At 40.0% G+C, this 24135-nt stretch overlaps 1 protein-coding gene and 1 non-coding gene across 2 annotated transcripts in view; both read right to left on the bottom strand.

Annotated features, from left to right (window-relative positions):
- Positions 1-24135, bottom strand: part of ST6GALNAC3 (ST6 N-acetylgalactosaminide alpha-2,6-sialyltransferase 3) — a 566847-nt gene that overhangs the window by 517028 nt on the left and 25684 nt on the right. The window lies entirely within an intron of this gene.
- Positions 10253-10416, bottom strand: LOC114237974 (U1 spliceosomal RNA). Its single transcript, XR_009006429.1, has one exon. It is a non-coding gene; the product is annotated as a U1 spliceosomal RNA (small nuclear RNA).

Below are 24135 nucleotides of genomic sequence, written 5' to 3'. Positions count from 1 at the left end.
TTTATGTTCTACAAAGATCATATTTGTTGTACTGAAGAGAAGGGTCCTGGAGGGAGCAAGACTAGAGACAATGAGGAAGGAAGTGGGGAGACTGAGGCAGGCATGGATAGAGAGAAGACGGTGTCCTGAGCTACTGCAGTAGCAGAGAATGTGGAGAAAAAAGGGTGGACTCAAAAAGATTTAGAAGCAGAATTGATGGGCCTGGGTACTGACTAGATGTAGGGATGTAAGAGAGAGGCAGCAAGGATATTATTGCCTGGGTACCTGACTTGGAGCAATGGATGGATGTTAGCATCACTCCTAAGATTTGAAGACAAAACAGGACAAAAACAAACATGGGAGGGAGAGTCAGAGTCTCACTGAGGACATGCTGAGCTTTGAGGTCCCTACAGGGCAACCCGGTGAAGTCATCCAGGAAGCATCTGAGTTAATGATGTCAGGAGAGGGGTTGGGGCAGAAGACACAAATTTGGGTGTCATCAGTCTAAAGATGGTAAATGAAGCCATAAACATGGATGGAATCATCCAAGGACAGGAAAGTGAGAAGGGGAGGGAAGTGAAAGAAGAAGGCTGAGGTCAGAACTGTGAGATCGCTCCCATTTAGGGCTGGCTGACTGAGAAGAACCTGCAGAGGAGCCCCAGAGAAAGACCAGAGGATGGTAAAAATGAGGCAAAGCGCCAACCAGCAGCCACTTGGTGATCAGTAGTCCCAGTGCCTAAAACCTGAACAGGACTCGATTAGTGGGTCCAGGACCACAAAGGCAAGGGGTAAGGAGAGGAGGGGAAGTCTTTAATTCACTTGATCTTCTGCTCTAAGAATGGATTACAGCAGACAGAAATCTTGTTAGCCACTTATAGGTTGAGAGGGGCTATCCCAGAAAAATATAATGCAGGCCATGAATGTAAGCCACATTTGTCATTTTAAATCTTCTAGTAGTTACGGTAAAAAAGTAAAAATAAATAGGTGAAATTAATTTTAGTATCATACTTTATCTAACCTAATATAGCAAAACATTATCATTCACTAAGTAATCGATATAAAAAATTATGAATGAGGTATTTTACATTTTTTTTTTTTTTTTGGTATTAAGTCTTTGTCATCTGGTGTGTATCTTACTCTTACAGCAGATCTCATTTGGACTAGCCACATTCCAAGTGCTCAGGGGCCACACGTAGCTGGTGGCTACCATATGGGACGAGGCAGGTTTGCAGTTTACACACAAACACTTTACCTTTCCCCAAATTGTATTTAAACAGGTAAGAACTCTGAAAAAGTGTATGATCAACAAGAGCTCTCTGAGAGGCCTAGGTAGCAAGCAGGATATCAAATCATGATGAAGGAGAATTGGAACAATTAGGGAGCTTTTTTTATGTTTAACACTGTCACAAAAGGAAAAGAAGTTGGGGACAGGCTGACCTCGTGCTCGTCGCTGAACAGGGCAGCAGATGACGGCTGCTGTGAAATGGAAATCAGAGCTGGTTCCCCGTTAGGAATAAGTCAATACGGCTTTTTAATACACGGTAGGCGGAGTTACTGCATGTCACCATCCCGGGACATGCTACGTTACGCAAGGTCAGCTGGGGGGAACCGCAACCAACCCCTCTCTGGCCCAGTCAATGCCTCTAAAAGGATTTCTAGCTGGAGCTTCTCAGAATCGTTTAGTCATCTCTTCACATCACCTTGAAAGGGTGCATGTGATCTCCTCATCATGGGGATGCGAACAGGACTCGGCTCTGGCTCTCCTCCCACCCCAAACTCATCATCAGCGAACCGGGTGCCCAGGAAGGCAGGGCGGATGGAGATGAATCGCATTGCCCAGCTCAGGATCACCGGGCACTCCAGCAGCCATAGTCAGGAGCCCAGCTCAATTTGCTGGCCTCACTTCTCCAGCTTAGACCTCACAGCTGCACCTGAAACTAAGAGCATTCTTTTTCTCTTCAGATAACTCCAAAAGTTGTTACTTAGAAACTCTCACCCCCCAGGGAGAGGAAAGGGGGAAATGTTAACACCTAAACTTAGGAAATGGAAGCAGATTCAGGCCTACCCCTCCAGCCTTCTGTCTCACATGTCCTTACCTTCCCCACCTCCCATTTCATACTTTGGTAATAACATACAGCTGGTGCCCCCCCTCACGCCCGTACTTGCATACGCACACACGTGTGCACACACACACACACACACACACACCCCAAGAGGAGAGGCAGAATAGTGTTTGTGTAGTTAATAGATTAGGCTTTGAAGACAATTCCAAATCTCACTGCTGACATTTGCTAGCTGTGTGACCTTTGGCAAATGACCTCTACTACTAGTTTCCTTACCTGAAAAATGGGGAGAATACCATGCCAACCTCACAGAAATGTGTGAGGATTAAAATGAGGTAATGTACTAAATAAGCGTAATAGAAATTAAAATGAGTAGCACTGACCCTGAAACATGCTAAGAGGTATATAAGTGATTACTATTACTTACTACACCACTATAGGGTGTTCCGTAAGTGGTAGCTATGATTATTGTTCTTAAAATCTCTACTCCTTTCTTCAAAGCTAACCTAGCTATTACCTCATTCTGTTGGCTTTTTCTGTCAATGCCACTCTACCAATCCCCTAAGTGCCACACATAAAAGCACACTCACACACTCATTTAGATTTGATGCCCCTCCCTGGGCAACTGGTACTTCACACGCTGCCCATTCTTAACTCAATGGTGCTATATACAGTAACTATCTGCTTATGGTCTTTGTCACTTTCCTACAGCAATGCCTCTTAAATGCTTTGAGGAGGTAATATGTGAGCAGAGACAGGAAAGAAGGGAGCGAGGGAGTCATGTAGATATCTGAGGGTAGGATGTCCTAGGCATGATTAAGAAACAGCAAGAGAGCTGGCATGGCCAGAGCAGAGTGAGTAAGGCAGAGAGAGGAGAGGAGGTCAGAAATGCAAGGCCAAGGGGGCCAAACGGTAAGGTCCATAACCCATGGAAAGGGATATGGACTTTTTTGTTCTGAGTAAGATATAAACTTCCTGGAGGGCTTGTGCAGAGGAGTGGTGTGGTCTGACCCACATTTTTAAAGGCCATTCTGGCTGCTATGTGGAGAACAAACAGTAGGGAGGCAAGGGTGGACACAGGGAGACCAGATGAAAAGGCTTGAGCATCAATGGTCCAGGTGAGAAAGGGTGGTGGGCGAAGTGGTGATGGCAGAGATCCCAACAGGACTTGCTGATGGACTGGATGAAAAAAAACAGAGGACAACACCTTGGTTTTGGCCCTAGAATCTGGTGTGGTAAGCCAACTAATGGCTCCCAAAGATACCTGTATTCTAATCTCCAAACCCGTGAATATGTTATCTTCCATGGCCAAAGAAACTTACTGATGTGTTTAAATTAAGGACCTTGAGATGGGGAGATGATCCTGGATTATCTGGGTGGCCCCAATGTATCTCAGGGGTCCTCATAAAGGAAATATGGAGGCAGGAAGGTCAGAGTGAGAGAAGGAGATGTGACAATGAAAGCAGAGGTCAGAGCGATGCAGGGCCAGTAGCCACGGAATACAAGCAGCCTCCAGAAGCTGGAAAAGATAGGGAAATGGAGACTCCAGTAGGAACGCGGCCCTGCCGAGCCATTTTAGAACTCTGACCTCCAGAACTGTGAAATAATAAAATTAGTGTTGTTTTAAGGTAGTGGTGACTTGCTACAACAGCAACAGGAAACTAATATACCTGAGTTTACTATGATGCCATTTATTGAGACAGAGAGCACGGGAAAAGGAGCAGGAATCAGGAGCTCTTGTTAGGTCATGCTGGATTTGAGGTACTCATTAACCTATCCAAGTGGAGATACCAAATAGATAGATGATGACCAAGCCTGCAGCTTAGAGGGAAATTGGAACTTCACGTGCCCTTGGGCAAGCCCTTTAATTTCTCTGAGCTTCAGTGTCTTCCATAAAATGGAGTTATATCTTATTTATCCACCTCAAGGATCAAAGGAGACGTTTTATGCAAGTGTTCAGAGTGCGCCACTAATATAAGGCATTTATTATTCCTATAAATTGGCCTCTAACCCAAAGGCAAAGGGAGTCATTTTTCAAAGACTTTTAAAGTCTTCTGTCTCTGCAAAGCTCCACAGAATGCACAGAGCAGCAACTGGAGCAGGAAACACCAGATAACCCTGGGCACGCCCCATTAATAGACTGTAAGGAATATCCCACCCCCAGTATTCTCATCACCTGCCTCTCTCCCCCCAAATCCAGCCACACCAGACTAGCTGTGACTTGATTATATCCAACAGCTCAGTGATGGGGATGTATATTTTATTTCCTACTAAATGGTGAATGGGTTTGAAAGGACCTCAGAGCCCAGTCAAAAAAGTCCAAGCTCCCACCAAATGCAGGATCCACTCATTCATTCATTGTACAACCCTTTGCTGAGCCCAAGCTGAGACCAAGCCCTGTGCTAGGATGGCCAGGTAGAGAAGAACACAAGGCAGGGAGGTGCTCCCAGACCCTATCCCTCCTAGAACCTCCCATCCACCCTGTGAGGGAGGCATTTGCTCTTCACAAGGCTCTGGAGTCCTATGGACCTTCCACTTAAGGGGCACTCGGGGGCCAATTCCCAAACCTACTTGACTCTCAGTTTCATCATCTATAAAATAGGGACTGTAATCCCTGGAAAGCACTTAGCATAGTACTTCATACCCATTAAGCGCTCAACAACTGGAAGCTTTAATTGTTATAGTTAATGTTACTCAAGTATCACCTACATTTTTTTTAATAAACAGCCTAAAATATGTCTTCTGAAATACCCAGTATGACAGAGTATACTGGGTATGCTCCTCCTGACAGCCTTAAAATATCTGAAGGCAGATTTTATTACCCCTCTTCATCTCTCTTCCAAGGCAAATATACCCAATTCCTTTACCCTCCCTCACAGAACCCAACTCCTAGAACTTCTTCCCACCCTCACTGCTTGTTCTTTATGTATTATGTTTGGCTGCAGCCCTCTTAAAATATGGCCCCCCATGGAACCCAGGAGTCCGACCAATGTCAAGTATAACAGAACCATCATAGAGTAAATGTCTGGAATTAAAGGACTTAACAATCATTGCTTCAATTATTCATGAGCAATCCCAAAGATCCATGACATGTTCTAGTGTGAAATTTCACTGAAGTACAAATTTGGCTCAACTACATGATGCAACCAGTGTTTGGGGCAATCATTTAGAATCCAGGTGCCCAGCATCTTTCTAGCAATAAAACTTGGAGATTCCCTCCTTGTCCTTGGGTGTAATAATACCTGCGAAGTGATTACAAACTCAGGTTTCTTGTGAAAATTGGCCATCAAGCAAAGGAAGATACTTTAGTAAATAAGGCTCTGCATAGGAAACACATGATCCCTAACAGAAATATGATTTGGGACAAACAAGGATCTGTATAAACATTTCCATATTCACAAGTCTGAAGGTTTGGGATGGCCTCAAACTGTATCTTTTGCAAATGTCATGTGCCCTCTGTATACATATCAATGAAGCCAAAGAATGAGCTAGATCTTCTACACATGAAATAGGCAACGCTGTGTGTACAAAACTGAATTAAGAAACAGGTCCCTGACTTCCACAGCCAGCTCTGCCAGGCACTGCCTGACCTTAGGAAACTGCCACTCTTCTGGGTCTCAATCTCTCTGCCTATCAAATGGGAGGTTGGAATGAGTCAAGGATTCTTCACCTGCTGTCCAGGGACAGATAGGTCAGGGGAGATGTTTACCCACTGAAGTTTTAAAGATATGGATATGTACATTTTAAGGATAAAAGAGCCATAGCATTTATCAAATTCTAGGCATTGTGGTAACTGCTTTACATAATAATACCCATAATAATTGCTAATATTAAAAGCTTACTAGGTGCTTCATAAATATTATTTTACTGAAGCATAATATTCTAATGCAGTAGGTACTGTTAGTGACCCATTTTATTTAGAAAGATCAGGTAACTTGTTTGAAGTCACTCAGTGTGTGAAGAGCAGAGGTGGGGTTTCCACACAGGCCTGAATCCACAGAAGCCCGTTCTTCTCCGCTGTACTACACTGTTTCACGATGAGCTCAGTAACTAGGTAAGAGGACTACTTGGTATCACACCACCGTAGAACTGTCTTTAATTTGCCTATTTTCAGGCTAGCACTTTCTCCAATCTCAGCAGTGGTTGGCAGAGGCTGGTCATTCAAATGAGCAGGACCAGAGGCCAGACCAGCGCGAGTGGCCCTGCCATTAGCAAAGCTGCTCACTCCAAGAGCTGCAAGTGCAGCAAAGACCGAATTCAGAAAATGTAGTCGGTCATGCTTATAAATAAACCACATTTTTTATTTATGCTAATACTACTGCTGTTTGTATCGCCTTTAAAAAGAAATAAGACCTGAGTGGGCTTTAAAGACTCAGATGACAGAGAAACACTACAGGTAAAAAATTTCACTTCTTATTAAGTTTTTACACTCAAATCCATAAATTATCTTGTTAAAGTGTTTCTGCTTATGCAGCAGTTTCCTTGGAACACATTTTCATCCTTGGGAAATGTTAGATGAACTGAATTTCTCCTGTTCCTTTGTATCCTCAAACTAAACTAGAGGATAATTGACTTTCCATGACTTCACAAGCTTTGAGGCCCACTTAACAATCAGAAGATGGGCCTAAAGCAGAATTGTAATATATGTCTATAAGTGTCTGCACACACAGAAAAAAATAATTTTACATTAGTCACTGAAACTGACTCTGGCTAATTTTAACAAAAAGTGGGGAGAGAAGATGTCTTAGAGCAATACTATTATATTGTGGAATCCAAGACTAAGATACATACTAGAAAGGTCTAGAACCAAGGCCTGGAGCATGTGGAGGACTCAGGAATAGGTTCTGTGTCTCTGATTTCACCTTAAATTCTCTCTGTGGATTTGCTTCATTCCTCCATCTCTGTGTCTCAGGCCACCTGACAGAACATGGCCTCCAAAGAGCTCTGCAGTTTTGTCCCCTGTTTCAGCCACCAGGAGAGAAACTAACTTCTCTTTCTCAGTGCCAATTCCAATACCCCAGGGAATAAAATAAGAAAAACCCCTGGATCAATCCACTGTGGTTCAGACACAGAGTAGCCTAATGCAGCATGAGTGCCTCCATGATAATCATGGAGATAGAGTCATAGGGAAGCAATTTCCAAAACAGCAAGGGGGCTAACGGACGGGTGGCCAAGCTATACGCAAATGAAATAATATGTGTCCCCTACACATCCTTCCTAAAGTAGACATTTAAATCAACTGAAAGCTCCTAGCTCACAGAGTCCAAAGCCCTCAACGTGGCTAGGAGCCCCACCATCTGGCCCCTCACCTCTGTTCTATCTGCCCTGGGGGTACACTCACCCTCCCACACTGAGCTGTAGTCACTGCATCTCTACAATGACAAAGTTCCTTCTCACTTCAAGGTCTTCACATAAAGTCACCACACTCTCCATTCCTCCCATCTAGCTACTTCCCCCTAGCATATCTTCCACTTAGACTTCCTCATAACACCTATACCAGACCAGATCACAACTTCAATTAAAAGGCTGTGTAGCCACTGCTATATTCAAAACAGATGACCAACAAGGACTTACTGCATAGCACAGGGAACTCTCTGCTCAATATTCTGTAATAACCTAAATGGGAAAAGAATTTGAAAAAGAACAGATACATGTATATGTATAACTGAATCACTTCGCTGTACACCACAGACTAACACAACATTGTTAATCAACTATACTCCAATATAAAATAAAAAATTTTTATAAAAGCTGTGTAGCTTTTCAGTTGATGGTTTTTTCTTGCCTCTCATACTGTAAACTTAATGAGAACAGAGCCTATCTCTCCTCTCTGAATCTAATTCCACAGTGCCTAGTATGGTGCCCTGCAATAGCAAACGCTCAAAAATTAGTTAATGCATATTTTCAAATGAAAAGATGAGCAAGTGAACCAGGCCAAATCCTAAACTTTCAAATGTAATGGTATCCAAAAGTTAAGAGTAGCCTAGAATTAAATAAAGTATTTCTCACACCTCATTTTCCAACTCAGAACACTTCCATAGACAGGAACCAATTGACAGGTGTTGGGTGGCAAGGACAACCCCAAAGGCATAAGGGATGCTTTGTTACACCACGGCAACCCTGAAAACAGTCAAACTGTGGTCCACCAAGAAGCAGAGTTTCTGCACTCGAAGAAGCCAAGTACATGTTCCTGTCCCCAGTGCTTTTCTGATAATAGACTATTAGCCACTCACCTGAAAACCAGAGACCCCAAAACATCAAGCTTCTTTTCAACCTAAAATCAAAAGATACATTACCGGGCTTCCCTGGTGGCGCAGTGGTTGAGAGTCTGCCTGCCAATGCAGGGGACACGGGTTCGAGCCCTGGTCTGGGAAGATCCCACATGCCGCAGAGCAGCCTGGGCCCGTGAGCCACAGTTACTGAGCCTGTGCCTCTGGAGCCTGTGCTCCGCAACAAGTGAGGCCGCGGTGGTGAGAGGCCCGCGCGCCGCGATGAAGTGTGGCCCCCGCTTGCCGCAACTAGAGAAAGCCCTCGCACAGAAACGAAGACCCAACACAGCCATAAATAAATAAATAAAATAATAATAATAATCTTTAAAAAAAAAAAAAGATACATTACCAAACGACCATTGCTTAAGACCTACAGCCCCTGTTAAGTGTAAATGACTTCTTCTGTGGTTTTACTACTGTGACTTTGGAATATGACTGCCATGTAGTAAATTTAAATTCTTCTGACATTAAAAAAAATTATAGCTACTCCAAATCAGTCATAAATCATTGGGGGTGAGAGTTTGCTACCCAATTTACTTAAAGACATACTAAAATATACTGACACAGAAAATACATGAAAACCAAGCCTAAGCTCCAAAGGCCAAATTTCCACCATGAAGTACCTGGAAATATATCCTGAAACATAATATATCTAACAAGTGATTCTACAGTAACAGTTTCACTTATTTCTTTCTTGAAAAAACAAGCCCAATTCTAAAAGGTAGAGAACAATAATATGAACTATGTCATTATTTTAAGTGAAGATAAAGTTGCCAGGTCAATTATCTGCTATTATGGGGATTCTCTCTTCTTGATCTCAGCACACTTTGTACTCTCTTTAGGATATCTCCTCTACTTAGCAAGCTCTCAGATCCAGGAGAGGAAACTTATTTCCATACACTCTTCCATATGTCCCTTTCTTTGCTAGTTCTTTCCATGTAGGTTTTTTCTTCAGCTGCACAAATATCTTCTCTTAAAAGTAATACAGAGTACTGAATTATGCACCCTTCATTTTAGTAAGACTTATATTTTGTAATGAGGAAAAAAAATATGCTCATGGTAGAAGTTGTAAAACTAGAGAAAACCAGAAACAAGAAAATAAGCACCTCTCATTCCATCACTCAGAAGTTTAGTTAACACTACTCTGGGCCTGGTGTAGGACACAGTCCTTGTTCTAGGAAAGAAACTGATAACCAAGCATTACACAAGTAATGAATTGCAATTCTGATAAATGCTACAAGGAAAAAAATACAGGATAGGATGCTATGAAAACTATAATGGGACCTCTTACTCTAGTTAATATCTTGGTACCAATGCTTCCTATACTTTTTCAGAGAAACTGTTAAATATACATAAGTTTTTATCCACCTGGGATTGAATAGTACATACGACTTGAAGATAAAAATTTCATTTGTCATTTCCAAAGCTAACTTCCACAGACAAAGGAGTTGTTTATCTCAGAATTTCTCTAAGAATTCCCAGGAAACAACAGTAGGCAAGACAGCCATCAATGAGTTAACAAATGGCCACAGATGAAATCAAGGAATTATGTTTTCAGGATCACTCTGAAGCAGTCAAATAACCTCTGGCCAAAAGGAAGCCATTGTTGAGAGCTGGAAGAGGTCATCACATCATACCAAAGGTATAATCAAAAGCATATAAGAACACATTCCAGATTCTTCTTCTTCTTCCTTCCAGGGTCTTACAAAGTTGCTCACCCACCATTACTTTATCAGAGTTCTAGGTTTGCAGAGAAGATCCCATAACAATGTCATTTGGGAACTCCTCCACCTCATCTGTCCTTTAAGATCTAGATAGATAGGAACCCCCTCAACTCCATGCCCAGTAGAAATACAAATCTCTCACTTAGCTTTCTGCAGATTTCTATATGAGGCTACGTTCTCATGGTCAAACTCTGCCTACAGGATTTTATTTCCATATCTGATATCTCTGTTACACTCAGCATTAATTTAGACAAATGATGCAGTCGAGTTTCCCACATTCTGGGGAAATCGTAGGGCTCACCACACCCGAGCATAATGGATGAGCCTCACCCTGGGAAAACCACCTCCTTGATCATGGTATCTCCCCTGCCAGGTAAGTATTCAAATTTATTTTTGAAATGTGTTTAGGTACTGGTCTCTACCTCCTTCATAAAAGAAGCAAGACTTCTAATTCATAATAAGTGATATCATTCTAATTCCCCTAGGAGTATCAGTATCCAGGTTTACATTCACATTAAGGTTTATAAGCTATAGATAACTGAGATCAGATTCTTTCCCGAGAGCAAGATTCCAGGGGAGGAGAGGATGTGGACAATATGAGGGAACTAAAAGAATGAAAAGGAATTATAATGAGGCCCTGTGGGTAGAAGGTAGAGAAAGAAGAAATGAGCATGGCCAGCCCCGTTGGTTTCCATCCAGATATCAAGAAGCAAACAGACAAATTAAACTTCAACGATAATTCTCAGCTCACTGCCTGATCTTCTCATAGTGTGCCTTAATAATTTTAAAAATGAATGTTTAATTTAGCACATTTTCCAATACTTTCAAATGGCCATTTTTTTTACAGTGGAAATTCATCCTAATAATTTGTTAGTAGAAGCAACCAGAGAAGTAAGAGTAATGTGACCCCTTTCTAAACCTCAAAGAACAAACTCCTCAGCCTTATTCTCAGCTCGGCTCTTCTTAACCTTCTCAGTCGGTTCCTATGCTTCAAAGGAAATTTCCCGTCTCGGTTTTCAGGGAAGAATGACTTCACCCAGGCTCTGCGTGGTGCCCTGGCAGGCAGGCAACGCCAGGAGCAAGCAACGCAGATACGGCCTCAGCCACTCCCTGCTCAGCCTGAGAGGGGATCTGCCAGGCCAGAGAGGAATCTGGGTTCTCCAAAATGCTACAGCAAAAGAGTCTGGCACCGAGCAGAACACACCACCCAAAGGTCAGGAGACACTGAAGACTTCAGGAAGGTGAAGACAGGACTTGGCTTCTTCTCCTTTGAGCAGAACATTCCAGAACGACGTATGGGAAGCTCTAGATAATGAGTCCCTTTGACCAATTATACCATAGCCCCTAAAAACAAAAGACAAATGTCCAGCCCTGGGATCTCACGCCCTTTCCGCCTCACCTCAGTTTACAGGAGGCTCTGGTTTTCTGCGAGGAAACACAATGCCACTCTAGCTTGAGAACTCTCCTGTTACTCTTACTGGAGAGGGAGCAGTGAGTGTGTAACCAGAAAGTCAGCAAAAAATTCCATTCGCTTTTTTGTAACCAGTCAACTTCCGTTTATGACGGAAGTCAATGTAAACCACAACAGCAAAGAAGCCCAGGTACTGTGGTTCTCTTCCTGTATTCTAGGACTCTGAGTGATGTATGATTCCTCCTAGGAATGCAAAGGGTGCACCAGACCTGTCAGAGAAACTATAAATCATCCAAGAAAATAAGATGAAAACAGAGTCAATGAAACCCCTCATAGAGTGGCAGCTTTCTGATTAGCTGTCATACTGCTGTGGACTAAGGAACCCCAAAGGAAGATGCTCTTTTCCTTTAGGTGTAAAAATCTTCATTTTCTTCAGACATTACACACACACACATACACATACACAAACACATCTACAGGTCTGAGAACTCACTGTATTGGTATTACTTTTTTCAAAATGACTGAGACTTACCTAACCCACTATGCCTAATCATACCTGAGATTTTCTTTTTCCTCTCTCCTAGGACCTTTATTTCAAACAAAATATTTAAATTCCCCATAAAATATTTTAGAGACCCTACATACCAAGTTTCAGAAGGCTGATGGATGAAGACAGCACCTTTGCTAAGGACACCTCTTTGATCATGAGTAATTCTGCATAGTTGCTTTCTTTCTTTTTTAACAGCCTTGTATAGTTTCAGTGATGAACAAACAGAACTTGGCTCAACACAGTGCCATCCAAGAATCTGGGTTGAATTTCTCTCTATATTCATAAATGAAGAAGGCCTTGATTTGGAGATTAGAATGTGACTAAACAAGAAAGGTGGTGCATCACAAAGCTGGGGTTCCTAGCTGGGAGTCTTCAGATGGGCTTCAAAGGTCCATGAATCCGTTCAAACTACATGCAAGGCTGTGGATTTTTATGGAAAAAGAATCCATAGCTTTCAATAAAAGCATTGGTGAGCCAACGAAATTTAGGAACCTTAAGGAGTACAGGCAATAACCGTTTGTTGAATAAATGAATAAATGAACTCAGGGAGAGCAGCTTACCACCAGTCATAACCTTCCATGATCAAATTCTTCTTTGGAAGCACTTTAAAGAAGATGGTGGAAAGAAAATTGGAGATACTGAGCCATTACCACAAATGTTAAGAGCCAGGCTCTGACCAAGCTGCTGTTCTGTCCCTCAGTCCTTTAACCAAACATTACTCTTTATATATAACTCTTTTCCACACTTTTGAAAATTGCTTCAAGTATTAGGGCTCTGTAGCCTAGATGCCAGGAGAGCTCAATGTCTCCAGACAGAATGTCAGAATGTGAGCTGCAAGGATAATGGAAAGGCATATAGGAGCAAAAAGACAAGGACGGTAAGTACACTGGGGTGCAGAAGGAAGAAGTAGGTGGAAAAAAGAACCTAGAACCTGCCACAGAAGCTTCCATTCTTCTCCACATGGCATCTTTGTAAAAGCCTATGCACACGGGCTACCCACTCCGGTCCACCCACAGGACTATATGTAAACATGAGGTGGGCTAGAGAGTAGGGCAATAGGAAAAAGGGGCTCAGTGATAAAGAGGTGCATACTGATTAATAAGGAAGGAAGTGGGAGCAGGAGCAAGCAGAAAGATGTATCTACATACCAAGAATAATAAGAACACAAGCATAATAATACCACATACAAGAATATGTACCAGGCAAGGAAATAATCATGGTATCAAGGGAGAGGAGAATAGTTGTTAAGAACACATCCTCTGGTGGCAACCTGAGGTTGAGCGGGGCTGTACTTCCTAAGACTGTGTCCTGGGCAAGTTACTGAACATTCCGAGCCTCTGTTTAAAACCTCCTCAGTGAAATGAGGATAAAAATAGGACAGCTATCACTGGGTTATTGATTATTATGAGATAAAATGAGAACGCATTTAAAGAATAATGTGTTTGATGAATACTTAATTAGCAACAGTTGCTTTTATTCTCATCAGCCATGTACTCATGGGATTAGTCAGGGAAGAAGATAGTCCGCAAAGAGGGGCCCAGCCCACTCAGACTTGGAGACGTGCATGTACTACGACTGCAAACCAGCCCTGGAAATTTCCTCCATGACCAATTAAACCCTACCCAGTTGGTGAAGACCTTGAGTAAGGTCTATGTTTCTTTCCATAAACTCATGAGTGGGGAGCATGTGATGACTATTCTTTTGGCTCACAGGAAGGGAAGAACAGAAGTTAATTTCTCAGAAAGATAGCAAAAAATAGTCTTTAGGCTCTTCAGAATGTACAAATCTCAGACACAGGGAAATATATATGTGTTCCCTTTTCAGAGTGAATGCTGCCACACACATATTTCCCTTGACAGCAGCAGTGAGCCTGGGGCAGGAAAGATGCTTAGGAAGTGCCACTATTTTATTTATTTATATACTTCGGTCCCCTGATTTCAGTCATCATTCTCTGTCCCAGACTGCTGTCATTGTTATTAATAAGTTCACTCTCGTCCATCTAAAAATTAACATTCCTCATACTTGAATAATGGATTTTCTGTTTGCTTAATTCAAAAAGGCAAAAAAAGGTATTTTGTTGCTATTGTTCCGCCTCACCTCACCAAGTGACATGATTATTCAGCTCACGAAGAACTTGGCTGCACCATCCGATGATTCCTGCACAGAGCCCTGCAGGCCATCAACAGAATCACGTGGGGGACACAGTCATCCCAAGCACAAGGCACACCGGTGAGGCCAAAGCACAGACCAGGGCCCGCTCACAGAGCTCCAAGTCTGAGAAGCATAGCATAGGAAGGGAAACGATGGAGTTTCCAAGGTCATTTTATAGACTTCGCAAAACTTCTCTGTCTGCCCCTCTTGCTCTGATCAACACTGTTCAATTTTTTAGGGATGAGGGCTAAAAAGGGAACAAAGATTTGCTCTGGGAGAGAATTTTAAGAAAACTAACTAAAACAATAATAATGCCAATAATAGAAACAACCAACACTCATTAAGCATTCACTATGTGACATACCCTATGCTAGACACTTTACACAAATCAGCTCATTTAGGCCTTACACCCCCCAAATAAAGTAGATACTATTACTCTTCTAAATTTACGGAAGGGGAAAGTGAGGGTTACAGATATCATATAACTGGGTAAACCAGAAAGTGACCCACAGTAGAGAGGCTTACAGAGAAGACCTACAATATAACACATCTAAAATCTTGCCAAGGCATCTCAAGAGGCTACACGGTCCTCAATAACATGGACAACATTGCTTTCTGCCAGGGAGTTTTGCCTTAATACTTAAACTTTGCTTATCCCAATCAATGATAGGGAGGTTCAATCTCTATTACCATAAAACCCAAATTATAGGAAATGTATATGTACAATGCAATAAAGTGTTGCCATAAGTTCAAGTGCATGAAACAGGAAACTCAACTTAAACAAGCTTAGACAACAAATGAAACTTATTAGTTCATGTACCAAAAAAGTCCTGCAGTAGGACAAACTTTAGAGATGGTTTGATCATTGCTCCGGCTCAGCCTCTCTGCAATTCTTTCACCTTTGCCCTCCTCCTTGTGTCTGCGTCATCCTTAGGCTGGTTTCCCTCATGGAAGCAAAATGGCTGCAGCAGCACCAAGCCTCACATGGGCAGCCCAGACCATGCAGAGAAAGAGCAATTTTCTCTTTCTCAAACAAAAGTCCTGTGCATCACAATTGACCTCATCAACATAGACAGGGAAAATGTTATACACTGACTTAAGTAATGACTGGGTGAGGTCTGCCCAATACTCCTCAAGAAGGATGGTATTTGAAAGATGGGTCCTGTCAATCAGGGTCCATCCCCCCCCCCAGGTTAAGTGGCTACTATCGAATGAGGTATAAAATGGTTCCCAAAAGAATTATCTAGGTGCTGTGAGAAAAAGGAGGTGGATGCTAAAAAGTAATCAACAAATGTCCAAAAGTGTGCCAAGCAGAGAACATCTGAAGGGACTATAATCATAAACATGTTAGAACAAATTGCATTTAATTTTGTATGTGGAGAAGTGGTCAAATGCTTGGGAAAAGTCTATTTACTTAAATAGGTTCAAGATTCCCTTTGTTTATATGATTCATTTGTTTAATCATGGCCACCTTCAAAATAAGCACCAGTGTAGACTTTCAGGCAAGCCCTCCATCAGCCTCCAAATGAGCAAGAGCCATCTGCATTAGCAACATTTTCCTGATCCAATTCTCCCCACTCAATTTTAATTTTTATCAGACATGTTTTCTTTTCAATGAACTCCCTGGCATCAACTGTGAACTTCGGAAGTCCTGGAGGGAGGCAGTACAGCAGAACAGTTAAAACCACAGGCAAGGGGAACACTGGGTTTCCTATGAGTTCTGTCTCTTATCAGCTTGAAAATCCCAGACAAATCATTTAACTTCTAAATTGCTTCACCTGTGAGGATAATAACAGCACCTATCTCATAAAGTCAGGATTAAACAGTGTACCTAAGCACTTAGTACACAGCCTGGAACAGAGCACATGTTCAACTCACATTAGCTCTTTTATTAATAAGAAATTAAACTAAAGTTCATGTTAGTGCTCTGAGACATTTTTTAATCTTACAAACAAATTGACTAATCAAAGGAAAAAAATTCCCTTTTGCATTCATCATCACAACAACATACAGTTAAACCTCATAATAATGACAACAATATTTGATTTACTGACTACTTACTATGTTCAAAGGACTATGTTAGGTGTTTTCCGCATATGAATGCTAAAAGATAGGTATTTTGTTGTTATTTGACAGGAGGGAAAACGAAGGCTCAAAGAGATTAGGAAAGTTGCCTAAATGTTGTAAAGCCAGTAAATAAGAAAGCAAATACATGAACACAGATGAGTCTGACTCCAACGCTCATACTCAGAAATTTCCAAGTTAACTGACAATTCTAGTTTCTTTAGCAAATGAAGAATTGTCCCTCATAAGAGAAGGCTAATCTTCCCAGTTAAAAAGAAAAAAAAGAAAAGAGAAAAAGAAAATTGTTTAAAGTGGTATTTGTACAATAATTTTAGGAAATGTAATAGCCAGATGATAATAGCACTAACAATCCAGCAGGTATTTTATGGAGCTATTAATATATGCCTCGAGTGGTCAAAGGCTTCGCCACTCACTTGAGGCAAGTAGTAATGGCCAATAAAACTTGCCTGGTCATGTCTTAATGCCATGTTATATCATCATACTTGTAATGAAATGCCCTTAAACTTCAGTTTTATCAGAAGAGAAGAAAAAGTGGTAGTTAAACAAGCTAGCAAAGTGGGGAAGAAGTATAGAAATTGGAAAGAGCCCTGAGCTAGGACCTTGGCCTAACTCTACTATGCATCTACGTGACCTTCAACACATCTCAAATCTTAGGATCTCAGCATCTCCTTCTACAAACTGAGGCTCCTTATGGTAAGTTAAGACCTCTTCCAGCTTCAACAGTCTATGGTTATACAGAATATTTCATTCATTCAACAGGAGCTCACAAAGCACAAAATATGCACCAGCTACACCCTATGCTAGAAGCTGAGGACACAGCAGTAACCAAGAAGAAGTCCTGCCTCTGATGCTGAACGTAAGAGGTAAAGGGACAACTCTGTTTAAATACTGCCCTGCTTTCTAATTTTCTCTTCTCATACATCATGAACATGTTCAAGCAAACATAACAAAACCTTGAAAACAGTTGAATTTGGGTGGTGGTATGGGCCACAGTTCTTTGCACTGTTCTCTCTACTTTTGTGATGTCAGAAATTTTTCATCATAAAAATTTAAGATAGAAGAGAAAAGCTTCAGGGAGACTTCTACTTCTGATAATAAGCCACTAGATATGCCAGATCTGCCAGACAAATCTTTCTATCAAAGACAAGAAGGAAAGAACAGACAAAATATTTATGAAATGCTTAAAAACATCCCAAAGCCAACCAGATGGGGGGTGGGGGTGGGGCATTAAATGAGAATCAAGGGAAGGAAAGAAGTCCAGAGAAAAGAGAACAACATTTTGGACCCGTTTTCCCTCTACAGATGCTTTGAAGAGCCAGGGGGATAGAGATTTGTGTTCACATTCTGCTGGAAATAGGGTGAATAGACCTGAGCATATCATTTGCTTTGGGTTAGGATCCCCAAAGAGCTACATCCTAGCAGGAGGAAGAACAAAAGCTAACAGGACCCTGCAGAGGACTGTGGCTTATGTTCAAATCACCTCCGCCTCTGAAACTGAAATAAGGTGCTTCTAGAATGCTAAATCTCCAAGGACTTGCAGAAGCAAATTTAATCCCCTCTAGAGTTGGATAACGTTGACCAAAAATTATATTTGCAAATAACTGTGCAAATATAATATTTCACACACAATTAAAAATAACTAAGCACATGAGAAGATAAGAAGATATAAATAAAAACCAGCAGGAACAAGAGAAATAGAAATAGATCCACAGGGCTCCATATTTGGAATTACCTGAAACTTTTTGTTAGAAATTTTACTTTTTACAAGGTTAGAAATTTCAACATGGAATGGTATAGTGGGGTGAATGGTGGGCCCCCAAAAGATATCTTCATGTCCTAATTCTTGAGACTTGTGAATATTACTTCATATGGCAAAGGAGTAAATATTACCTTATACGGTAAAAGATCTGACGAAATTACAGGTGCTGAAAGGAGGAGCTTATCCTGGATTACCCAGGTGAGCCCAAAATAAAATCAGATGTATCCTTATAAGATAATAGCATAAGGAGTTTTAAGACTGACACACAGAGGACAAGACAATGTGATTATGGAGCACAGAGACATGTGATCACAAGACAAGAAATGCCACCACAAGCTGAAAGAGAAAAGGAATGGATTCCTCCTTAGAGCATCCAGAGGCAGTGTGGCCCTGCTAAAACCCTGACTTCAGACTTACAAACTCCAGAACCATGAGAGAATAAATTTCTGTTGTTTTAGGCCATTCACTTTTTAGTAATATAGGAAATTATTACAAATGCCCTAAGAAATTAAGATAAATGGGAAACTCAAAAAAAAAGAGAACCAAATGGAAAGTTTAGACCTAAAAATATATTAACTAAAACTAATAACTTAATGAATGAATTTAGCTTTAGTAAAATAGATACTGCTGAAGTAGGAATTAGAAGTCAGAAGAAAGCTAGAGTGCAGCGCAGAAAGACAAAATGATGGAAAATACAGGAAAAGATACATTATAGGATAAAGTGAGATGGTAATTAAGCCCAAGTAATTAATAAAGTAAATAAAAGTAATTATAGCCCAAGTAGGAGAGAAGAGTGAATGGAAGAAAGCAATATTTGACAACATAATAGCTGAGAACTTTCCAAAACTGAAGAATGACATCTGGCCTTAGAGAGAGCTAAGACAAGGAGCCCTAGAAATTCCAAGCAGAATTAATAACAAGAAAACTTCATCTGAGCATATTACTTTAAAACTGCTGAAAACCACAAACAGAAAACTTAAAATCAGTCAAAGGGGAAAAAAAAGGAACAAAAATTAGACTTTAACTTATCAGCAGAAACAAGGGAAGCCAGAAATAAGTGAATATCTTTAAAGTGTTGAAAGAATCTAATTGACAGCCTAGAATTCTATGCACGGGGAAAATATCCTTTAAGAATGATGGTGAAATAAAGACATTTCAGACAAACAAACACTGAAAGAATCTGTCACCAGCAGACCTACAATAAAAGAAACACTGAAGGACATTTGTTCTTCAGGCAAAAATTAAGTGATCCCAGATGGAAAATCAATGATACAAGAATAAATGGAGAGCAAAGAGCAGGATAAATATATGAGAAAATCAGAATAAATGATTGTGTAAAACAATAATAATATCTTGGGCATTTGCAATATATAGAAGTAAAATACACAAAAATAATGACATATAAGACAAGGTTATAAGTCAAAAGAGACATAAATAACATTAAAGTGATCTAAGGCCTAAATCAAGAATGCATACTAGCTCTTAGACAGCCTCATCCACCACAGGGCAGACAGCAGAAGCAAGAAGAACTACAGTCCTGCAGCCTGTGGAACAAAAACCACAATCACAGAAAGACAGATGAGATGAAAAGGCAGAGGGCTATGTACCAGATGAAGGAACAAGATAAAACCACAGAAAAACAACTAAATGAAGTGGAGAGAGGCAACCTTCCAGAAAAAGAATTCAGAATAATGATTGTGAAGATGATCCAGGACCTCAGAAAAAGAATGGAGGCAAAGATCAAGAAAATGCAAGAAATGTTTAACAAACACCTAGAAGAATTAAAGAACAAACACCTAGAAGAATTAAACAACAAACAAACAGAGATGAACAACACAATAACTGAAATGAAAAATACACTAGAAGGAATCAATAGCAGAATAACTGAGGCAGAAAAACGGATAAGTGACCTGGAAGACAGAATGGTGGAATTCACTGCCACACAACAGAATAAAGAAAAAAGAATGAAAAGAAATGAAAACAGCCTAAGAGACCTCTGGGACAACATTAAACGCAACAACATTTGCATTATAGGGGTCCCAGAAGGAGTAGACACAGAGAAAGGACCGGAGAAAATAGTTGAAGAGATTATAGTCGAAAACTTCCCTAACATGGGAAAGGAAAGAGCCACCCAAGTCCAGGAAGTGCAGAGAGTCCCAGACAGGATAAACCCAAGGAGAAACACACAGAGACACAGTAATTAAATTGACAAAAATTAAAGACAAAGAAAAATTATTGAAAGCAACGAGGGAAAAATGACACATAACATACAAGGGAACTCCCATAAGGTTAACAGCTGATTTCTCAGCAGAAACTCTACAAGCCAAAAGGGAGTGGCATGATATATTTAAAGTGATGAAAGAGAAGAACCTACAACCAAGATTACCCAGCAAGGATCTCATTCAGATTCGACAGAGAAATCAAAAGCTTTACAGACAAGCAAAAGCTAAGAGAATTCAGCACCACCAAACCAGCTCTATAACAAATGCTAAAGGAACTCCTCTAAGTGGGAAACACAACAGAAGAAAAGGACCTACAAAAACAAACCCATAACAATTAAGAAAATGGTAATAGGAACATACATATTGATAATTACCTTAAACGTGAATGGATTAAATGCTCCAACCAAAAGACACAGGCTTGCTGAATGGATACAAAACCAAGACCCATATATATGTTGTCTACAAGAGACCCACTTCAGACCTAGGGACACATACAGGCTGAAAGTGAGGGGATGGAAAAAGATATTCCATGCAAATGGAAATCAAAAGAAAGCTGGAGTAGCTATACTCATATCAGATAAAATAGACTTTAAAATAAAGAATGTTACAAGAGACAAGGAAGGACATTTCATAATGATCAAGGGATCAATCCAAGAAGAAGATATAACAATTATAAATATATATGCATCCAACATAGGAGCACCTCAATACATAAGGCAACTGCTAACAGCTATAAAAGAGGAAATTGACAGTAACACAATAATAGTAGGGGACTTTAACACCTCACTTACATCAATGGACAGATCATCCAAACAGAAAATTAATAAGGAGACACAAGCTTTAAATGACACACTAGACCAGATAGATATAATTGCTATTTATAGGACATTCCATCCAAAAACAGCAGATTACACTAGCTTCTCAAGTGCTCACAGAACATTCTCCAGGATAGATCACATCTTGGGTCACAAATCAAGCCTCAGTAAATTTAAGAAAATTGAAATCATATCAAGCATCTTTTCTGACCACAATGCTATGAGATTAGAAATCAATTACAGGGGAAAAAAACGTAAAAAACAAAAACACATGGAGGCTAAACAATACGTTACTAAATAACCAAGAGATCACTGAAGAAATCAAAGAAGAAATCAAAAAATACCTAGAGACAAATGACAACAAAAACACGACGATCCAAAACCTATGGGATGAAGCAAAAGCAGTTCTAAGAGGGAAGTTTATAGCAATACCAGCCTACCTCAAGAAACAAGAAAAACCTCAAATAAACAATCTAAACTTACACCTAAAGGAACTAGAGAAAGAAGAACAAACAAAATCCAAAGTTAGTAGAAGGAAAGAAATCATAAAGATCAGAGCAGAAATAAATGAAATCGAAACAAAGAAAACAATTGCAAAGATCAATAAAACTAAAAGCTGGTTCTTTGAGAAGATAAACAAAATTGATAAACCATTAGCCAAACTCATCAAGAAAAAGAGGGAGAGGACTCAAATCTATAAAATTAGAAATGAAAACGGAGAAGTTACAACAGGCACCACAGAAATACAAAGCATCCTAGGAGACTACTACAAGCAACTTTATGCCAATAAAATGGAAAACCTGGAAGAAATGGACAAATTCGTAGAAAGGTATAACCTTCCAAGACTGAACAAGGAAGAAATAGAAAATATGAACAGACCAATCACATGTAATGAAATTGAAACTGTGATTAAAAATCTTCCAACAAACAAAAGTCAAGGACCAGATGACTTCACAGGTGAATTCTAGCAAACATTTAGAGAAGAGCTAACACCCATCCTTCTCAAACTCTTCCAAAAAATTGCAGAGGAAGGAACACTCCCAAACTCATTCTATGAGGCCACCATCACCCGGATACCAAAACCAAATAAAGATACTACAAGAAAAGAAAATTACAGACCAATATCACTAATGAATATAGATGCAAAAATTCTCAACAAAATACTAGCAAACAGAATCCAACAACACATTAAAAGGATCATATAACATGATCAAGTGGGATTTATCCCACGGATGCAAGGATTCTTCAATATACGCAAATCAATCAATGTGATAAGACATATTAACAGATTGAAGAATAAAAACCTTTTGATCATCTCAATAGATGCAGAAAAAGCTTTTGACAAAATTCAAAACCCATTTATGATAAAAACTCTCCAGAAAGTGGGCATAGAGGGAACCTATCTCAACATAATAAAGGCCATATACGACAAACCCACAGCAAACATCACTCTCAATGGTGAAAAATTGAAAGCATTTCCTCTAAGATCAGGAACAAGACAAGGATGTCCACTCTCGCCACTATTATTCAACGTAGTTTTGGAAGTCCTAGCCACAGCAATCAGAGAAGAAAAAGAAATAAAAGGAATACAAATTGGAAAAGAAGAAGTAAAACTGTCACTGTTTGCAGATGACATGACACTATACATAGAGAACCCTAAGGATACCACCAGAAAACTACTAGAGCTAATCAATGAATTTGGTAAAGTTGCAGGATACAAAATTAATGCACAGAAATCTCTTGCATTCCTATACACTAATGATGAAAAATCTGAAAGAGAAATTAAGGAAACACTCCCATTTACCATTGCAACAAAAAGAATAAAATACCTAGGAATAAACCTACCTAGGGAGACAAAAGACCTGTATGCAAAAAACTACAAGACACTGATAAAGAAAGTAAAGATGATACAAACAGATGGAGAGATACACCATGTTCTTGGATTGGAAGAATCAATATTGTGAAAATGACTATACTACCCAAAGCAATCTACAGTTTCAATGCAATCCCTATCAAATTACCAGTGGCATTTTTTACAGAACTAGAACAAAACTTCTTAAAATTTGTATAGAGACACAAAAGACCCCGAATAGCCAAAGCAGTCTTGAGGGAAAAAAGGAGCTGGAGGAATCAGACTCCCTGACTTCAGACTATACTACAAAGCTACAGTCATGAAGACAATATGATATTGGCACAAAAACAGAAATATAGATCAGTGGAACAGGATAGAAAGCCCAGAGAGAAACCCATGCACCTATGGTCAACTAATCTATGACAAAGGAGGCAAGGATATACAATGGAGAAAAAACAGTCTCTTCAATAAGTGGTGCTGGGAAAACTGGACAGCTACATGTAAAAGAATGAAATTAGAACACTCCTTAACACCATACACAAAAATAAACTCAAAATGGATTAGAGACCTAAATGTAAGACTGGACACTATAAAACTTAGAGGAAAATGTAGGAAGAACATTCTTTGACATAAATCACAGCAAGACCTTTTTTGATCCATCTCCTAGAGTAATGGAAATAAAAATAAACAAATGGGACCTAATGAAACTTCAAAGCTTTTGCACAGCAAAGGAAACCATAAACAAGACGAAAAGACAACCCTCAGAATGGGAGAAAATATTTGCAAACGAATCAACGGACAAAGGATTAATCTCCAAAATATATAAACAGCTCATGCAGCTCAATATTAAAAAAACAAACAACCCAATGAAAAAATGGGCAGAAGACCTAAATAGACATTTCTCCAAAGAAGACATACAGATGGCCAACAAACACATGAAAAGCTGCTCAACGTCACTAATTATTACAGAAATGCAAATCAAAATTACAATGAGGTATCACCTCACACCATTTAGAATGGGCATCATCAGAAAATCTACAAACAACAAATGCTAGAGAGGGTGTGGAGAAAAGAGAACCCTCTTGCACTGTTGGTGGGAATGTAAATTGATACAGCCACTATGGAGAACAGTATGGTGGTTCCTTAAAAAACTAAAAATAGAATTAAAATATGACCCAGCAATCCCACTACTGGGCATATACCCAGAGAAAACCATAATTCAAAAAGAGTCATGTACCACAATGTTCACTGTAGC

Source organism: Balaenoptera acutorostrata, chromosome 1 (assembly GCF_949987535.1).
Source record: "Balaenoptera acutorostrata chromosome 1, mBalAcu1.1, whole genome shotgun sequence".
NCBI lineage: Eukaryota > Metazoa > Chordata > Mammalia > Artiodactyla > Balaenopteridae > Balaenoptera > Balaenoptera acutorostrata.
This window is presented reverse-complemented; position numbering and strand designations above follow the sequence as displayed.